At 43.1% G+C, this 19,600-nt stretch overlaps 1 protein-coding gene and 1 long non-coding RNA gene across 10 annotated transcripts in view; one reads left to right on the top strand and one right to left on the bottom strand.

Annotated features, from left to right (window-relative positions):
* The window catches only part of SMARCA2 (SWI/SNF related, matrix associated, actin dependent regulator of chromatin, subfamily a, member 2), a 182,214-nt gene extending 168,233 nt beyond the window's left edge, over positions 1–13,981 (bottom strand). For 2 of the 8 annotated variants that reach the window (XM_031654174.1, XM_031654181.1), the window contains exons 1-2: positions 12,855–13,981; positions 12,116–12,318 (exon numbers count right to left, since the gene is read on the bottom strand). The gene's annotated coding sequence lies outside the window, so the exon portion shown is untranslated. Of the gene's footprint in view, positions 1–10,458; positions 10,722–10,755; positions 10,865–11,056; positions 11,172–12,045; positions 12,065–12,115; positions 12,319–12,854 lie in introns of those variants that run through there. The other 6 variants (XM_031654176.1, XM_031654180.1, XM_031654175.1 and 3 more) reach the window with 6 other exon arrangements.
* LOC116270009 lies at positions 11,644–18,362 on the top strand. Of its 2 annotated transcripts, XR_004177852.1 has the most exons (4): positions 11,644–11,971; positions 13,991–14,125; positions 15,679–16,053; positions 17,540–18,362. It is a non-coding gene; the product is annotated as an uncharacterized LOC116270009 (long non-coding RNA). The 2 variants fall into 2 exon arrangements; XR_004177851.1 differs by lacking the exon at positions 17,540–18,362 and having other exon boundaries at positions 15,679–16,264.
* Positions 18,363–19,600: the final 1,238 nt, after the last annotated feature.

Genomic DNA, 19,600 nt, shown 5'->3' with positions numbered 1-19,600 from the left:
AGCAAGATAGCTGAATACCACTAGCAACAGTTTTAGCAATTGCTCTATATTATGATGTTACCTTGGAGGCACACACCTGTACATGGAGAAAGTTCTTGCTGTCAACCTTACAAAGGACAGACTGACATACCCTAAGTGATTTGCTTACCCATTATTTAGTGGCAGAGATGGAATGAGACTGTGGTGGCCTAGTCACCATAGCAGGGCTCTTTACCCACAGGGGAATGACGGACTGGAAGGGCAGTACAAAAAACACATTCTTTCCATTCCTAGCGACCCATCGCTTGCACTGAATCTCTAGAGTATGAGGGCCATGAAGGCAGGGCATGCTCGGTTTCCCTTCCACGTTCCCAGCACCTCAACCAGCATATAGTCATAGCTCAAAAATTATCTGATGAATCCACTGCAGAGGAAATTTCAAGGTCCAACTATTAATAAAATCAACTCTTTAATTTTAACTTTAATTTTTCATATTTTTAAGAGACAGGGCTTCTCTCTATTGCCCAGGCTGGAGGACAGTGGAGAGCTCATGGCTCACTGCAGCCTCAAAACTCCTAGGTTCAAGTGATCCTCCCCCACCAGCCTCCCAAGTAGCTAGGACCACAGGCGGCACCACCATGCCAAGCTAATTTTTTTTTTATCTTTTGTAAAGACAGACTCTCACTATATTGCCCAGGCTGGTCTTGAACTCCTGGCCTCAAGTGATCCTCCCACCTTGGCCTCCCAAACCACTGGGATTACAGGTGTGAGCCACTGCAGCCGGCTTCAGTTAATTTTATAAATAAAAACCACAGAGCGGTCAGTGTTTGAGTTGTGTTCCCATAAAGATATCCTTAAAGTGTAGGCAAGAATTTAGACCATTTTGACAAATAAATTAGAGCTAAAACGCAAAGCAGTCAAAGGCTACTTCAGAGTGATCACAAGCAGGGGATCAAAACAGGACGAAGGGAACCCAGTACAAGTGGCTTCTAAACAACAGAGGAGCCTCAACAGTGAATTACAGCCTTGAATTCACTAGAGAGCCCAATGTTATTATTTATTCTTTGTGATGAACAAAGCAGACGGAAGTAACTTTTTTTTTTTTTTTTTTTTTTTCTTTCCACACCTCACACAGGTTCAGTCAGCATTTTAAATTTAGGAAGCTGACGTCAATTCAGTGCTACTACAAGATATAATGTTCTTTCATGTATATCAGCACGCTAATACACCCTTTTATTTTTTAGTGAATAAAAGGAAATTGCTTACTTCCTGTTACGGTTTACACTGAAATCAGCTTCAATAGGTATTACAGTAATATACCACGAGTTTGAACAATGAAGATACAAATACTGAAGTTAGTTAGGCTGATATTCCTACTTTTAATATAATTGATGCATATTAAATATGAAATTCTAATATATATTAGCCCATAACGCTACTTTCCGCTTGCATTATCATTTCCACCTGGGAATCTCAGAGAATGTTGTAATTACTCATATATGTCCCATAAAAATGCTTCTCATTTTTTTGTTGAAGGAAACTATTAAAAATGTCTTAGAGGGAAAACAACTTACAAGGGAAGTGGAAAATTACGGGCATATAATTGGAATGTTAATATAGGAACATGTTATATAGGAAACTAGTAAGAAGAGAACCTCAGATGCCTGGACTTCAATGAATGTGTGTGGCTCAGACTAACAGTAAAGTTTAACAAATGAAGAAACTTAGCCTATGCCATATAACTAATGAATGGCAGAGATCTGGACTCTCATAGAACTTGATGTGATATTCACTGATGTCCCACTGGGAGCTGAGAGACCTGGGTTCTGGTCTCAGGGTCACCACCAACTCTGGGTCCCTGGGAAAAGTGCCTTTCCTCTGGGGTCTTGACTTCCTCCAGGCTCAGGATAGGAGTATCTCAAAGGACCCTTCCAGCTGTCCATTCATGACGTGATGCCTGCTGCCTCCAGAGCATCTTGAAGACTTCATCCAAACCTGTGTGTTGGAAAGTCCATTAATGGACTCCCAAGGCAAAATCAGGGCTGCCCTAGGATCTGCTGTGGCTACCATCACCCAAGTATACCCAAGGGGAGGACTCTCAAAGATGAGCTCTATAATCCTGGCCTCTTATTCTTCCTCTTCATTTCGGGTGGCAACTTTATTTTACAGTTCAGGTATATAATTAAACTTTCCCACAGTATGAAGAAACCTGGGGAAATAAATTAGAAAGAGGTGCTAGTCTCAAGCAGCACATCATTACTAAGTTAGTATGATTAAGGTTTAAAGTCCAGTATTGGTCAACTCCGCTTCTCCCTCACCAGCCCTGCTGGTATCCCCTGGACTCTCTGCCCCTTTCTTCTCCAAAGCACTAATGAGACAATAGAGATAGGGTGGTGATGAGAGCAGTAAGCATAGTAGGGTAGGCTGGAGGAGAGGGCCCAGATGGACTTCACAGGGCAGTGGTAGGTCTGCTCACATAATAACACACAAAATCTATTTTTATTTTGTGTTGGGAGAAGGAGGGAGTTTCACATTGTCACAGAAAAGAACAACCTGCTCCACAAGTATCTGTATGTGGCTAACAACATAATGACAAAAATGTATCTGGGGAGAGGGGGACACAGCAACCTCCCCATACACATGCATTGCTGGTCCCCATCTTCCCCTAGACCAGGACTCCCCGAGGGCCAAACCACTATGTTCTTAGGCAAGAATTTCTCAGCAGTATACTCTGTCTTGATTTCATCCTTACTTCCCACTTTCCCACATTCACAACTAGAGACTGTGTGTTTTTAAAAAGAAGAGGCCCCAGAGGAACTTTCCAGAGCTCCAAACACCACAGTCATCCTCCCTCGGCCAAATCTCCATCCTCTGCCCTTAGCTGAAAGGCTCAGCACAGCCATCCGCATATTAAAAGTTCGACTTCATGGAATTTTAAGGGTCACCACTCCAAAACTTGTGTCTTACAGTCTAATTGTAATCAACAGAAACACCAAAGACCCCCACATGTAGAGTAATATTTGAACACACCTATGTGTGTTTCCTAATAATTCTGGTGACTTGAAGAGACATTTCGCCACACCCCCATTGAAAAGATGAGAGCAGTAAGGCAGAAAGGGAAAACATAGCTTCCCCAAAGTAACATCTGCAACAGAAGAGAAACCTCAGGCAGAACCTTTTATCTCTTGACTCCCAGTCCAACACTGAGCTACTACACGGATGAAGCAAGAAATGTTTCCACCAGAGTTTTCACCAGGCCAGAGCGATGTGCAGGGTTAGAAAGTCGAAGACAAAGAAAAAAATGTCAGAAACAATGGGAGGGATATCTTGCAAGGACTAGGCTTTGGCTGTGATCATATATTAACTTATCACAGGCTAGAGAAGTAAAGAGAAGCCCTGAAATGTGAAATGAAGACAATGTCATAAACGGAAAAGGTCGACGATGCTTTAGTTACTTATTCCCTACTATACCGAGTATCTACCAGGTACAAGGCATGCAGGGGGTACAAAAATGAAGAGACGGCTTACCCCACAACTCTGGAAGTCTGATAGGGAAATGAGACTTGTGTATAAGTAGCAACAAGAGAAAAATATTGAAAGATCCTATAGGACACGGAGGGGTACAGCTAAACTATCCAACACAGCCATAGAGTGGGAGACACTACTTTTAGCTCAGAGGGTAGAGGAGAGAAAGGAATTAGGTAAAGTGTAATGGAGAAGGTAGCATTTCAGCAAGGCCTTTACGTTAAAAAAAAAAAGTTCCCTAGAAACTTTTGGTTTCTAGTCACAGAGTTTAGGGAAGCACAGCCACCCTGACAATATCTCTTAAATTGCTCTTCACCAAACTTCATAAGAAAGCACAAGGAAATCTTGGATCTCCAGCCTGTCTTTTTTCACTGCTCACTTTACAGAAAAACTTTGAGGTCCAGGTTAAAGGTGGAATATCAGAAATAAAAGTTAGGCCCAGTCCACATCTCTAAGAAGATCCCAGTCTTATTAGCGTTCTGGCTGTTACAGGAGAACTGCAAGGTTCAGGAGATAGTTAAGATAAGAGTTCTTTTTATGTCTGTTTGCTGATTCAGAACATCTCCCCTGACCTGAAGGGCTGCCTCTTGTTTTCTATGTGGCTTTCTCTATAAAGGAATTGATAATTCACCCACAAGAAGTAGCAGCATCTTTAGAACTGGGCCTCAAGCACTGTTATTCTTAATGGGGAAGCAGTGCGGGGGTAAGGAGAACAGCAATGCAGATAAAGGAAATAAATCTACCCGAAGTTTCTTTTTTAGAGGCCAAGGTTGTCGGGATAAGCAGTGAAACATTACCAAGGCCCACACTGCTTCTTGGTCTGAGCTGTGCAACTTTAAACAATGCATAATGTGATTTATACCACAGATAAAAATCACACTTGGTTTTAAAGTTAACATTATAAGTTGCTCCATCAAGACCCTAGAAAATCATTGAAAACATTTCTTCAGCATTCTTGTGGTTATTCACGACACTTTCCCATTCGTTTCAAAGTCAAATATGTTTTTTAAAAGCTGTTGGATTAAAACTTTCCTCTGTTCCTTGGGCTTCTGTGAACTCTCCTTCATCTTTCAATCAGGGAAACAAATTAGGATGTGTGTGAGCTGCTGCCCTCACTTTAAATAAACTGCCTTGGGAACCGTCCTTGCCCAGAGTCAGACCTGGCAAAGGCTGTGAGGCAGCTCTGTGCACAACAGAAGATAACAACAAACTCGGGCAGCAGCTAATTAGTCCCCCATGAACCTCAGACACTGCCTTAATAGGATCCTGCCTCTTAACATTACCACCCCTATAGATACCATGAGTTGCCATCTCAAAAGAGTCTACCTGTGATGCAATTTCATGGTCTTTCCATGAGGACTGACAATGGTCCCACAAAGGAAGAATTGTTTTAAAAAGGGAATTTACGAGAAAACTCAAAGTGTTAGAAACCCTTTAGCAAAGCATCCTCTACTCTAAGACTCATGTCCATTAGTTGTTACAAAGGTAATCACAGATGACTATCACTTTTAAAATTCAGTGGAACCCAAACTGCTGGGCAAACTGGTCAAAACAAAACCTAACAAACTAAAAAAAAAAAGTTAGTTTCAAATCCTGACACTCTGAAAGGTAGTAGGTCATGTACGTTTACACATATGCCTCTCTCTCCTAGGTTAGGCCCTTTTGCAAAGCAACCTCATTCTGGATGTTGATAAGAATCAACAATAGCCACTTCCTTTTCTGTCTGCCAAGATAAGTTTATTTATACTTTAAACATATAAAAAGAAGAGTCTGAAACACATACTTTAAAAACCTCTGGTTGAAATGGCACATTTTTACTGAAGAGTAAAACTCAACCATCATATGCTGAATGAAATAAAGTTATATGATAGGCACTCATTAAATGTCAACTGGCCCTGACTTTCATAGTAGCAACAATTCAACAATGAACTCCAAGTTCATTGCAGTTAAAATAGGTAACAGCCATTAATGATGTTAATATGCCTTTTAAAAAATCAACAAATGAGTTCATTTAACTTGAGTTTCAACCTCCTTACCTATAAAATAGAGATAATAGTAGCTGACTACAACTTCAATTTTGATACGAATCAAATAAAATATGAGATATAAAGATACCTTGTGAGCTATCATATGCTCGCATTATTGCCAGGATCCTTCTAACAGCTTAATTCCCACTCCGGACTTCAATCCACAATTTGCCAGATTAATCTAAAATATTGCTTTGTTCATGTATTCCCTTGCTCAAAACTTCTGAGACAAGCCTCCAATACAGATTGGGTAAAAGATTCATGCTTTAGCCTGCAAGTCAAGTCTTTCCACAATCTCCGACTTTATCTTCTGAAAATTCTCCCCAACTGGAACTTCTTGCTCCAGGCAACCAGGTCAAAACAGGTACATTGGTCTTTCCACGTTCCTTCAGGCCGGGTCTCTTGTGATCTCAGGGCTTTCTTCTGATCTGGGATGCTCAGATGCCACCACCCCCACCTCTGCCCTCCCCCTACAGCAACCTTATCCCATCTCAAAGACCTTATCTACCCCATCAACTCAAGAAAGCTCATCCTGATCTCCCTCTCTGTGTATCACATGGCCCATGCACTTTACCATTTGTTATTTGTATTCAATATGCTATTATAAATACAATATTAAATGTTCAGGTACATTCTTCAAAACACATAAATTATCAATTACAGGTCATCTGTTTTTTACAGAATTTTGGACTTTGCTTAATGGTCTTTTAGTATAGCACAACAGCAAGCCACAAAATAATTGTGAATATTTGCGAAGCCATTTATTACACGCCCAGTTCAACAAAGCAGAGGGGGAAGATGGGAGAGGGCTTTCCTTCAGGACATCCAGTTTCCATGTGTGATAACGCATCTCCCAGTGGGATGGTAAAAACTGAAATATACCACATCAAGTAGGTAAAGAAATATAGAATCATCCTGAACCAGAAAAACGCATTTTAAGTGTAAACTGATATAGAATTTCCCTTGGATAACCTGTAAGCCAATATATGATGTTTCTTTTTGGTTAGAGATTTTTACCATTTTTAAAGAATTTTGAATTCCAAATTCTGAATTTAGTCGTTTTTTTTTGTTTTTTTTTTTTTAAAGGAGGGAGTTTCAATTATATTTAATGGTTTTCAAACTTTAAATATTATTTCAACTTCTGTGGGCCCCATTCATCAACTTACAAAACGGCCAGCCCATATTTAAATTAGGCCGGTTTCTAAAAAGTTTCTAAAATATTAGTGCTTGCATAGATGTAGATGATATACTGGCAAAAGATTGATACTTAAGGCCTGGCGCAGTGGCTCAAGCCTGTAATCCCAGCTCTTTGGGAGGCCGAGGCGGGCGGATCACGAGGTCAGGAGATCAAGACTATCCTGGCTAACACGGTGAAACCCCGTCTCTACTAAAAATACAAAAAACTAGCCGGGCCAGGTGGCTGGCGCCTGTAGTCCCAGCTACGTGGGAGGCTGAGGCAGGAGAATGGCGTGAACCCGGGAGGCGGAGCTTGCAGTGAGCTGAGATCCGGCCACTGCACTCCAGCCTGGGCGACAGAGCCAGACTCCGTCTCAAAAAAAAAAAAAAAAAAAAAAGATTGATACTTAAATTGATACTAATCCACCTAAAAATACTATAGAATATTGTGATTTTTAAAAATGTTTTAAATCTTACAGGTATATAGCCAGATTATAATTGTTCAAATATTCTGGAAGTCTTAGCTATCTAACAAAATATCCTAATTCATACTAGGCTTCAATTATATAATAATGTATTACAAACCCAGAAATCCAAAAGGACATTATGTCAGAGTTTCAGGCCAAAATCTTGTATTCCATATCTAAAGCATCATTCCAAATGTGTAAATTAATGAGGTGGTTGTATCAAACATTCAAAAGACCAGCTATTTTGTTCCTGAATTTCACTGACTCTAGTCTATGTTTTTCTGAGGTATAATTATTCAAGCATCTTTAACGATATCTTTACAACTTTTACTACTTAAAAGCTCTCTCTCTCACATATCCTACACTTTCAAGAAAAAGTGCTATATTAACATGGGTAATAATAAAGTCATAATAAAACAGTAAGAAAGCTGCAGTTGTACAAATCCAGGTTGCAAGATCCCATTTAACTTAATGATAAATATCTTATGTAAATAAATATGCTCTCTTTCATAATGACTCTGGCAGAACATAGTTTTAAACTCCTATACTCCCTTGTAAGTATAAAGTCGTAAGATTCTATATAGAAAAAATAATCACTCCAGGCCTTCCTAAATATGCTATCAAATAAATTACCACCATGTGTATTTTCTACCCACAACTACTTAGGGAATGACCCATGACTTTATTAACCGGCTAAAGGTCAGAGTCCCCTAATAAGAACTCTTCCAAAAGTGACAGAAAATTCACATCCTCTATTGGCCAAAAACATCTCCAAAACACAACATTTAAGGGGAAAAAAACAATTTAGAACATAATTCTTTTACATTAAAAAGGAGAAATCAGAAATAGCCCCCAAATGTTGTTTTCATACTACGGAAATGTTCTCATCTGCTCACAACAAATACAGCAGAAGAGAAATGTAACTCATATAGTTTTCTAAGGTCACTCATGTTAACCAAAGAATTTGTCCCTATTGTCCCTTAAAATCGTCTTGACCAGAAACAATAAGAATCAAATCTTAAAGTGGTTAAATCAGGTCCTACCAACACTCCTTCCACTTGCAAATGCTGGGAAATAGTCCTTAGTATTACATTTGTGACAATTCGGTTGCCCTCATGGCAGCATGTCAAGATGTCATAAATAGTGATTTATTATTTCTCTGGGGTATCAAAAAGCTGCTGACCTAAGAGAGTTTGACAAAGGCCTTGTTTACAAAGGAAGACTTCTAAAGGAGAAAAAAAAAAACAAGAAAACACTGGAGGACAGCACCACTTTTATAATTTATAAAAGTCTTCTTTTTTTATGCTCTTGCTGTAATGCATAATAATAAATGTCAAAATATTACAGTAATAGAAGAAGCATCACAATTAACTTTTAGAAAAGGATGTGATATGCTTTTATACTGGCCTGTAGAATGATTTATCTTAAACTTAATCAAAGAAAAAAATTTTAAATACTTATCTGCAAAAGTGTTACTTTCTAGTTATACCATGTCAGGAATACTTTAAACAGAATTCAAGCATTAACAATATAATACAAGCCGAGGCACTTTTTTTTTTTTTTTTTTTTATCAATTCTAAGCCTCAGGTGTTGGTCAAAGCACTTTTCAAGAAACTTGACGAGAAATGCTCAAAAACCACTTTACAAACGAACAAAAGAAAAGATCTAAGGCTGCTTTGAACATGCTCTTGTGGTGAATATTTTCTGTGAAACACCACAGTGCAGCTAGTCCTGATGCTGGGCTGTAACTGATATAAGTCATAAGAGAAAGGCTGCATTGAAGGAAGCCCTCCCTCCCCACACCCTCTTCAAGGGTTCTGATACCCCACATTCCTCATTCATTTTAAATGTTCTTTACAAAAATGGCATCTCTCTGATGCCCCCAAGGTAGATGGACCTCTGATCTACTGGGTTGTTTTTATTTTATTTTTTCCCCTCAGTCTACCGCAATAAGTATCTTTTGGACCTAACAGGTGTCTCTAAATCCCCTCTTTACAATAGCAAACATTTGCATTGTAAAGAAACATTTGAGGAAAAAAAGAAAGCAAGGCCAGGAGAATAAAAGAGCAATTAGATTCCTAAAAGAAAAAGTGTGTCTCATTTTGCATAACAATGCAGCAACTAGGATTCAAATCTGCCACGCCTCTTAACACTTCACCAATGTGCTAGAGGTAGCCTGGAAGCCTAAAATGCCAATGCTGGCCAACAAGCTTCTGGTAGTGGCCCCCCAGATAGCAGATGGAGAATATTACTGAAAATATTTGAAGGTTAATATGTAAGTATACACATACATAACATTGGGTATGGCTTTTTAAATTATTATTAGGGTTCTCAATGGTTTCTGAGTCTTTGGTGGTTAGATAGAAATTTTCTGCTACTCAACACCCAAGCAACAATCTCATTATTTATGCAAGCATTCTCTCTTCAGACAAGCAAGGCACAGAACCAGGTGTAAATTTTAAGTCTTTTGAAATGGAAGTTTGAAATTTAACTCGCTATTGGTAAGGCAGAAATGTTAAAAATAACCACTCAATGCAGTAAACAAACTGTGTATCCTTAATGTCTTCCTTGTGCTCTAAGAGTACACATATAAAGTCATACATGCCTACATGACGACCAGAAAGGAGACAATGATGACACCTCTCCAAAAAATTACTAGCCCAGGTCGCTTTGCTTTTTCCAAAGCACCAACCTCCATCAGGTTAGGGAGGAGGAAAAAAAAAAAAGAGACAACCTTGCAAAACTCACCCAAAAGTTATATAAACAAAGGAGGGGAGAAGCCCAGTCTAGGCTTTACACCCATGTGCTACTAAAATTACATAACACCCGGTGCAGACATTGAATAAGGAATGGATTCTGCACAACACCCCCACTCCCTCGGCTCCCAAGCCTTCCTCATTCCCTTAAAAAATCCAAACGCCTGGCAAGAGCTAGTGGACGACTTTGAATATTTATTTTATTGCTGGAGTAAATCCTGCGAGAGTTGGAGGTACGTTTAGGCCCGAAGTTTGAATGTGCAACAGCCCCGGGGCGCAGCGACTCACACTCTCCGGACCCGGAGGAGAAAGAACTGACATGCAACAGCAGCCAGCAAGGCCTTCTTCCCCCTCATGGTGCCTCCCGCTGGAAAGTTTTCCACGCAATCGATCCGAGGACAAGGAGCCCATTTCCCCCGCCTGCCTGACTTTGCAGGAAAGGCGAGCCGGGAGACCGGAGGGGGCTGGCAGGGAAAAAACTGGAAAGCTCCGCACACAGCCGGCGGCAGGGCTGCGCAGGCTCCTTACCTGGAGAACGCGGAACAAAAAGGGGCGCGGGGTTCGCGGAGCTTGGGGTGGCGGCGCGGCCGGCGGACAGGAACCGGTCTCCGAGCCGCAGCTCTAGGCCCGCGCCACAGCCCGCGGCCCGGCCCCCGCCGCCGCCGCTTCCTCCCTCGCGCGCGTCATGTCACGGCAATCAAACATGTCTGTGTGCTGTGTGCGCTTCGTTGCTGTGACTTCCTGATTCTCTGCCGCTCGCGCGCGCACACACACACATTCACAACCACACGCACACGCCACCCCCACCAGCCCTCGCCACCAAACCTCGCCTTGTCCTTCCCGGGCTCCAGGGGAGGGTGCGGGCAGGAGCAGCTGCCCGAGCCGCTGCTCCCGACGCACTGGCTCCTGCGCGCACAACACACACTCACACTCGCACTCACACTCACGAGCAGACACACTCGCGCCGGCCGGGAGGGCGCGGAGGCTCGAGCCGCGGGAGCTCGCCGCCCCCTCCCACCCCTCCACCCTACTTAGCCGCCCTGCCAAACTTTTTTTTTCCTGCCTGATCCACGTCCAACTTCCCTCCACCCCACCCCCCAAGCAGCCCAGCCAGCCCCGCGCTCACCACCATCCGCAGCAAACGGCAACCCGGATAAAAATAATAATGCAATCCAGGCGGCGGAGGCGGAGGCGAGCGATCAGACACTGGCAGGAGGCGATTTCCCCGCGTGTACCGGAAACCGGCCCAAGTGCCCCGGCCAAGGCGCGGGTGTCCCCTGGAGCCCGCACTGCCGCGCCCCGCCCTGCGCGGTGTAACTGCGCCCAGGCTGCGAGGCCTGGTGCGGGGCACTGAGAGCACTGTGCTCCGTGTGAGCCCTGCGACCGGAGGGCGCCGAGGGGCTGGCGCGCCGGACCGGTTATTTAGGGAAGTGCATCGCGACACCTTTGCAGATGGCATGGCCGTGTTTTGCAACGCAAACGGGAGGAGGGAGGACGGCCGGGTGGAGGGGGAGAGCAAAGGAAGGGGTAAACCAGATTGGGATGGGAATAAAGCAAACTCCTGAGCAGGGAGCGAGAAGGAAGGAGTGCGTGTCATCGTTAAGAGGAGGCTCCTACTCGGTCTCCCCGCCTCCCGCCCTCGCCACCCCCCTATTCCCTCCCCACTGCAGCCCTTCCCCTTCCCGGGCGAATGACACCGCCGCTGCCCGATGGTGCGCGGGTCCTGTTTGTGACAGTCAGGCAGAGAAGATTATCCGGATCATGGCCTCCCCGGCCCGCAGCCGCCGTGGCTCTCCCGGGTCCCGGCGCGCCCCTAGCACCCGGACGATCGCAGGCGCCCCACGCCCGCAGCTCCCGCGGCGCTAGCAAGGGGAAGACGCGAAGCAAAAGAACACAGACCCAGGGAGAGGAAGGGCAGGGTAACGGAGCCTGGCGAGCACCTCCGTGCCCGACCTCCTTGGGGGTATCCTCCCTCCCCTCCAGCAGTGCGGCCCGGGCCGGACATCCCGAACTTCAACACCCGAGCCTGCGCTGCCGCCAGGTACAGGGGCAGGGACGTCCGCAGCGCCCGGGGCGCAGCCCCCTGTCAGCCCCTTTGCCTAAAGGCCTGCCTACCAATCAGCGTCCCCATCCACGCCGGAGGAAACGCGGAAAGTGGAGGTGACACCTCCGATCAGGCACGCACCGGCCCCGCGGCAGTGGCCGCCGCCTCCTCTGCGCGTCAGCTCGGGCTTCTCCCGCTGCGATCCGCTCACGTCTCCGCAGCCGGAGCCCTTTAAACAAGTCCCTGGGAAGCGGGTGGCAGCAGTGTTCGCTGGCGCCCCGCCGCCAGCCTGGGCTCCTCGCCCTCCTTTCCCGTTCCCCTTCCAACTCTTCCGGGGAGGGTACCTAGGGATGAACAGAAGCGTTTCCATCCTCCTCCCCTGTACCCCAGGCCTTCCCCCTCCAGCTGCCACCCCCCTCCCCCCGCCTCGCTTTTAAGGGGATGGGGGGGTATTGCAACCTGGCCGAATGTGTGTGTTGCAACCTTGAGTTGGCAGCGCATCTGACTGCCTACTCAGGATCAAGGCTGTGGTTTGTTGGGATTTTTTTCCTCCTTTGCCCCCTTGAAGTAGTAATTATTACTGTTATTATTAGAATAGCAAGGTTCGGTTGAAACTTTCTCGTTTCTTCCACGGCCGCCTGGGAGCTGTCGTTACAGCATTCCACCTGAGGCCCGCGGGGAGGAGGCGGGCTTTTTTTGTTGTGGCGGTTGGCCCGCCTGTTTGTTTTGGTCTCCTTGCATGCACAATAAATAATAATTAGGATAATAATGAATAATCCCGGGCGAAGGCGGCGCGGTGCTGGAGGGGTTTGCGCGGCGGCTGCAGCCGGGCGGCCGAAGGGAGGGGAAAGAGGAGAAAAGAGTTGTAAGTTATATTTACCTTGCTCGCGAGGAGTGTGCTGGCTGAATCTCTTCCCTCTCTGAGTCACCCAGAGTACAGAAACAGAGGGAGAGAAGACTAGATTATGAATATGACTTCATTGATGACAGCCGTCCCCTCCTCTTCCTAAACTCGGGCTCCGCCCAGCGTCCCACCCTCGCCTCCTCCGCGGGCGCCGGAAGACGCGCCGCAGTTGGCCCCGCGCGCCGCTCCTCCCTGCCCGCCCGGGCGCGGGTTGGCGGGACGCGCCTGTCACTCGCCCAGCTCAGCGACTCCGGGAGCGCGGGGGGAGGAGGGGGCGGTGTGCAAGAATGTGGATCGAGACAGCTCTACTGTATGCGTGGATCCGTGTGTGCCTGCAAGGCGCCGGCTCTCGGGCGGTGTTTGTGCCTGGAGCAGAGAAACTGCGCAGGATGCAGAAAGCCCCCAGCCCTGCTGGAGTTGGGCGCCCGCTATCCCTTCCCTGGGAGTCCTCTTCTGCGGGCGCTGCGGGGCTCCTCCAGGGAGACTGGGGAAGGGGAGGAGGCGAAGCAAAAAGGGAGGGCAGCCGTAGTAATAGCGCGTAGTAGTTTGGGGGTATGTGGAGAAGGTGCTGGAATTTAACTGTGCCTCCGCCTGCCAGTGCGAGCCTGCAGAGAGAAAGGGAGGGGATGGGGGGGAGGGCTCCGAGTGGCACCAAAGCTGTTTGTGGCACAGTGTTGACTGTGGAAAAAACGGGCATTGTCGTGCCGGCTGAAACTTTTTCTCCCCCTTCCCCAAGGCTGTCATTATAAATCTGCCCCCTATTCCCCGTAAAAAAAAAAAAAAAAAAAAAAAAAAAAAGGAGGCGGGCACAAAGAACATTCCTGCCAAATCTGTCTCTTCCCTGAAGGACTGCAAGCTTCCAAATGCCAACGAGGGAGAAACAGCTGAGAGGCTGAACGCCTTATAAATAAGTAAACCCACCCTAACCTCTCTGTTTACCTCGTGGACTAGACACAGCACTATAACCTTCCCTCACCTGCCATCTTCGCTAAAATATTTACAAAATTACGGAAAAACAATCCCTGGGGGCGGGGCTGGCGGGTTAGGGGGTGGCTGAAGCATGGAATCTGGTTTTGATTTAAAAAGAGGAATAAATCTCTTATTCTCTGCAGACCGTAGTCTCTTCCCTCTCACCCCGCATTTAAGACCAATTAAGGCTACAAATTGTAATCTGCTGGCAAGTCGCGGTTTTGAGACCTCTTTGCTCCAATTTTCCTTGAAATACAGTACTTTGGCCGGACCAGTAGGTCAGTGTTTGGTGAGACAATTTTATTTTTAGTTTTATGAAGTGTGAAAGAATGTTAGGAGATTTTAAATCAGGGCCCTATTATTTTAGACTCAGATTAATGTAGGTGCTTGACTCTTAAAATTAAAACTGTTCCTATGCAGTAGTGTTATGAAAAGTATGATTTATCCCTTATTTCGTAATGTAATGGCTTAAATTAGTCATTCAAAGTGCACTGTGACTATCTGGTTGAGGATTTTTCCCCCTAGAGTAAAATCCTATTTTAAGACCATTTTACTGTTGCAAAATTGACTCCATTTGAGCAACTGGGTCTGAAATGCAGTTCTAGGATGCTTAAAACTTCAAGCTGGATAAGTTGAAGACAAGAAGTAATGGAAAGAACGCCAAATGCTGCCATGTAGTAATTAAGAAGCAAGAATTGTTTATATCACTAGTCCACTGCTGGCTGAAGGAGAGCCCACCAGGGCACCATTTTCATGATGGCTAGGAGTGTTGGTGATCACCCACCCCATAGCTTTCTAAGGTCTTATTACTTGCTTGTTAACTTTAGCTTCATCATTTTCTGTCTATCTTGAAGTGAACCTCAAGACAACAAAAGATAATACGGCTAAGAGAAATAGAATATAGTGCACCCTGAAGGATCCATTGTAAGAACTTGCTTTTCTGCCTGAGGATATGCCGGTGTAACTATTAACTGAGAAATATATAGTGAGAAATTTTAAGCAAGATTAGTAGTGTAGTAAAAGTGTAACATAAATACTAACTTCTAACTGCCTAATAAGTCACAACTAATAATATAGCCGGATGACCTAGCCGTCTCTAATAAAGAGATTTAACCTAATAGCAATGCTTATTACATTGAGAGTATTAGGTTTTAATTTTTTAGGGTCTTAATTTGTTTCCCTGGCATGCCAACCTCACATGCCAATTTTCAGAAATTGATAACTTCACTTTCATTCCCTTGTGAATAAATGCCCTTTATCCCCTTAAGATTCTACCTCCACTTGCCATGCAAATCCTCAAAAAACAAAAACAAAACCCAATCAATTAGTAAGTCCCTGGAGAAAGAAACTGTCCATTCCTTCTGGCATTTTGTCAGAGGGAAAGTAAAGAAGAAAACATTCCCTTTGTTATATGTGTATATTCTTCAGCTCATACAAAATTTTGATGTTGTCCTTGGAGGCGTTGGTGTCCATGTATTGTATATGCACAGTTATGGGAATTGAAAATAAAATATATCATTGGGAACAGAGATTAAATATAGATATTGCATCTCCCTCTCCCTTCACATTAGTCTAAGAAAGCACCACCTTCCCCCATCACCCTTCAAGTCTTTCCTCTAAAAATTCATCTTGTTTATAGTTTGTACCCCAGCAGTTAGGAATTTTATAAAATAAGGCCTAAACTCAGGAGAAATGAAAAGGCAGCATCATTCACTTGGTACAAAAAGAAGATTGTAGAACATATAGCATGAGTTTCACCTCTGAGGTAAAACGAAATTTAACAATTGAAGTTAAGGAGGAAAATGATGGGGTTTTTTGTTTTGTTTTGCAGAAAATCATACAAAAGCAAATGTGGTTGGAGGGTAAAAGGACTCCAGGAGGCTGCACAGAGTGCTACATTCACACGAAGCTTTTCTTTTTGGACTTTGATGAGTCATAATGTGTTCTCTGAACTTGCTTTTCTCTTTCTAGTTTGGTATCAAAAGATAGAAGTCACTTTTTCATGTCTGTATGGCCATGTTCACTTGTTATGTAAGTCTGCTTTGGTTGGCATTCTGTATAGAGGAGATATTGGATTTCAAACTTGATATCTGGATACAACACCCTCATAAAGAATAATTCCATGCACAACGTTAGGAAGCTTCTAGTCCCAACAGACAAACTGCTAATGCTGCCTGAAATGTTGCCTAGCTTCAAACACAAGCAGGTAAGACCATTTAGGCAGTGAGTATTTCATCTTCAGTAATGGAAACCAAGCTTTGACAAATTGAATCAGCTGACATTTAATTTAAAGAATAGTTTAGAATTAGCAAGTAAATTTATTACAGAAATCAACACTCCTCTCTCTCCATTTTTCTTTTTTTTCTTTTTGAGTCAGAGTCTCGCTCTGTTGCCCAGGCTGGAGTGCAGTGGGGGGATCTTGGCTCACTGCAACCTCCGCCTCTCAGGTTCAAGGGAATCTCGAACCTCAGCTTCCCAATTAGCTAGGATTACAGGTGCCCACCACCACACCCAGCTAATTTTTGTAATTTTTGTAGAGACAGGGTTTCACCATGTTGGCCAGGCTGATCTGGAACTCCTGACCTCAAGTGATCTATCTGCCTCTGCCTCCCAAAGTGCTAGGATTACAGGTGTGAGCCACCACACCCCACTATCTCTTTTTTTCTAATGGGCATGTTCAATAAATTATGTTTTTCACAATCATTCCCCTAAGATACCACCCCCAATTCTCTTTATGATTATATCGTTCTTTAGCTTAAAATCCTTTGTCTATTCCCAATCCATTTTACGATAAGTTTCAAACTCCTTGGCATGTTATCCTAGGCTGTGCATGGACAGGTCTCTACCAGCGTTGTAGACCCCGCTGCCAAAATGCTTGGGCTCTGGGAAAACCTGTCTACCGTTTGGTTCCTAAGTGACCACATTGGACATTTTCCCCTCTGACTAAAGTGCAGGTCCTCAACTCACATCCTCAAGACTCAACTGTGACCCAGAATCCTTCTAGTGGTCTTCCCTGTTCTCCCCAGGCAGAGGAAGCTGCTTGTCCTACTCTGCTCCCATAGCAACCAGTGTGCACCTCCATTATAGCACTTATCACTTGGATGCAATTATTCGTTTGGTGTTGTCCTCTAGATGGTTAGTGCCTGAAGGGTGTTTCGATTCATCTTTGAAACCTCAGCAATTAGCCTGATACCTAGCACATCGTATTTAAAAAAAAAAAAAAAAAAAAAACTTTGTTGAAGGAAAGGATGAGAGATAGATAATAAAATTACCTGACATAGAAAATTTAGCAGGTCTTCACTATTAGTAATTATCATGTTAATGAACAACATCAATAAGTGTTCCGAATCTTTACATTCTCTGCCAAGGCTTGAAAAGGCTTGGAAAATGTTTTTGGTTTTTGTTTTATTTTGTTTTGGGGAGGGCTGATGTGGGAAGATGAGGAGAAGCTACAGCTCTTGTAGTCATAGAAAGAGCACTGACAAGTGGTTTTGTTTGTTTGTTTTTAAATTAGGATAGGAGTAACATGAATGCATACATGGCAATTGTTTAATACAGTAATAATAATTATAATTGCAGCTCCTTTTCATTTCTGTTTTAAATTACATGCCTGAAGTTGTGCAGAGACTTGTACATATGTTGTTTAATCCATTTAACCCTATGAGATCTATGACTTCATCTCCATTTTACAGGTGAGGAAACTGAGAATCAGGAAGTAATTTGCCTAAGGCAGCGATCTCCAAAGTGGAGTGACCAAGACAATTCATTGTGATATAGGAAGAGCAGAAGAAATTGTTTCTTTTTTTCTTTGATAATTAAAAAAAGTAATGATGCCAGGACAAAAAAAAGAGCTTTATGTGTATTTATTATACTCATTGACCCTTGACCCTAGAGTCTTTACATGGTCCCTAAGTAAACTGGTCATGTGTCATGTAGTACAGCTGAAGAGCACTGAAAAACAAAAAGCGCCACAGGCAGAGGGGTGATACTGGCACCTTCTGGTTCTTTCATTGTCATTGACATCTTTTTAAGCATTGGTACTGCCTCAAGTTTGCAGGTTCCACGTTAAATAAATTCATAAGATTATATCATCTAGTTTTAACCAATCAACTCTCTTATTTGGAGAGCAAGTGGCTTAAAAAACAATTTCTGTGAAGAAATAGAAGATTGAGATAATACCAGTAATATAAGCACAGGTGAAAATCAGGATCAAATTTGCCAATTTAACCTCTAAGAACTCTTTTCCAGTCAAGTTGAGGAGTAAAACAATGACAGCCTAATTAGATCTAACAAGAAATAGGTCAAAAACATTCACAATTTTCCAGGACTATTTGAAATTTGGATTTATATTAACTTTCATGAATGATGAATTCTGATCTAAGCATGTATTTTTCCATGAGATACTATTGATTGTATGATAGCATGATTAGCAAGATAATTGAAAATTTTCTATTATATTCATCTTATTCTTTTATAATTTCTATTTTGTATACGTTTTTAATGTATATAATATATTAATATTGAATACATGTGTTATGAATAAATATACATAAATCATGCTCTATCTTTTTTTTTTTTTTTTTTTTTTGCTTTTTAACTGTAAGGGGGATGTGATTAAACAGCTTGGAGATGACTAAATGATGAAATCAGAGTTTTTAACTAAGCTTGGTAGAACTCAAGACTCAGAGTAATCTGTGTTGCTCATGTAAAAACTGCCCCAAAATTTGTCATCAGTACAGGGTTCTTAATCCATGATGGAGGGTTGATGGGGGTGGAATACAAATGATCTTTGGGGCTTCTAAGAATTCCCTGAAACTGTGTTCAAAATTCTAGGATCATGTTAACGTACGCTTTCTGCAGACAGAGTCTCTACATTTCATCAGATTCTCAAGGGGATCTTTCCCGAAAGGGGTAAGAATCACTGACCCAGAGGTATCAGCAGCCTCAATAACCTAGGATAATTTTCTGATAAGAAATTAATCCTCTCCATAACTTTTATGAAACTAAGTGTGCACATTTTATATATCCAAACATATCTACCCTTTAAAATCCTAACTCAGTGTTTTTAGATAAACCAAATGCACTCTAACTGCCCAAAGAAGGACTCCATTTGTCTCTAGAGATGGGCTTTCTGAGGATAAGTTTATTCTAAAGCATTTTCTCAATAGTACTGCGTTATATATTGTTGACTAGACTAGAAAGATTTTTTTGTGTTGTCATCAATATGTCTTTGAGGTTTTGACACATCTTTGGGGGCAGTTGTACATGAGGAAATCAGAACATGAATTCAGGTTCTCAAATTTTCTGTTGTAAATTGTTCAGCTATTTTCACTTTTGTTTGGCCAGCCATTGCACCTGCTACCCTTTGTTCTGTACTGTGCTTCTCTGATTGATAATGTGCTTTGGTACCAATGTAACACTGTAGCTTACCTCTAAGCCCGTCAGCTAAATCCATGTATTCCTCTCCCATGCTGTTATATGAGATTTTATTACAGTATTTTACTTTTTGACTACCTTCAGCTGTTATTGGGCTTATCTTTTTGGTTACTATTCATTGCTTTTTGTTGGTGTGTGACCCTTTTCCATCTTGGCTTATGTTGTGTCACTCACCAGATTCTTACTTCAAGTTCAGTACACAAAAGCACAATTCACTATTGTCTTTTTTCAATCCTGTTTTCTACACTTGAAGTTCTATGTAAATTCAAGAGATGAGTAGAAAGTAAGCCAGGAATATATCAAAGCGGATACAACTA

The sequence above is a fragment of the Papio anubis genome, chromosome 13, assembly GCF_008728515.1.
Source record: "Papio anubis isolate 15944 chromosome 13, Panubis1.0, whole genome shotgun sequence".
Classification (NCBI taxonomy): domain Eukaryota; kingdom Metazoa; phylum Chordata; class Mammalia; order Primates; family Cercopithecidae; genus Papio; species Papio anubis.
The sequence above is the reverse complement of the archived record's forward strand: the minus strand, read 5'-3'. Positions and strand labels throughout refer to the sequence as shown.